Genomic DNA, 1,006 nt, shown 5'->3' on the forward strand with positions numbered 1-1,006 from the left:
GCGACGACCGGGCTTCGCCCACTCGTGCCCCTTGGCGGCGGCGAGGGAGGAGAGAGAGAAGGGGAGGGTGGCGGCGGCGGCGCTAGGGTTGCCCCCCGGACGCCCGCGGGAGCGTCGCGGGAGGGGAGGGGGTCAAACCCGTATTACAATAGATGCAGTGAAAAATACGCACATATCTTAGGCAAACTGGCTGACGATGACATAGCCGACTGCAACCTTCATCTACAGCCGGGTGTCTGGTGGTCGACAGTCGGGTGGCCTGGTATATGCCTACCGGGACTTAGTGCGGTCTCATGCCACCCTCCTTTTCTCTGATGGGCCGATGATCGAGCCCTTGGCCCATTGCTTTCTGGATCATATCTTATACGAGAGTTGGGTCTCCGATGAGCCAATCGTATACTTGGACCTACCCCGTAATTGTAACCCTGACATTGAAAAATGATATAAATTAGCTCTATAACTTGTGTTTGAAATACATTTGTTAATGTAGACATAGACTACGTTCTATATCTGTAGATTTTTCTTTCCTTCAAAAGTATCTGTAGAGTCGAGCTGTTTTTCTTTCTGGACATGTGTGGTTGCCCGCAGAGATTTTGGTTGCATTGCATATGTGTCTTAGTTGGGACTAATTGAGGAAAACGGCGGAAATCACCATCTGCACATCGTTTAGTTGCCCGCATCTAAGCTGCCTACATTATGGGAGAAATTTTAGCATGACGTTTGGTGTCCTACATTGGCTCGTCTCATGCAACTACACGGTGTTTGGTTGCATATAGGCAGCTAGGTCTGATTACCTTGTATCATACGTGAGCTTACCAGCTACACCTTACATATGATCACACCGATCACACCAATGAAACAACACTACAATCACGATGAATTCCAAAAAACATTTCCAGAGAGAGACGGGTAAGCCTTTGCTTTCACTCAATTAACCATTTATTGAACTATTAGATGAAAAATAAGTTTGATTCTGTTGCTTAGTATGTACATGACAGCAATGTTT

Source organism: Triticum aestivum, chromosome 3B, assembly GCF_018294505.1.
Source record: "Triticum aestivum cultivar Chinese Spring chromosome 3B, IWGSC CS RefSeq v2.1, whole genome shotgun sequence".
NCBI lineage: Eukaryota > Viridiplantae > Streptophyta > Magnoliopsida > Poales > Poaceae > Triticum > Triticum aestivum.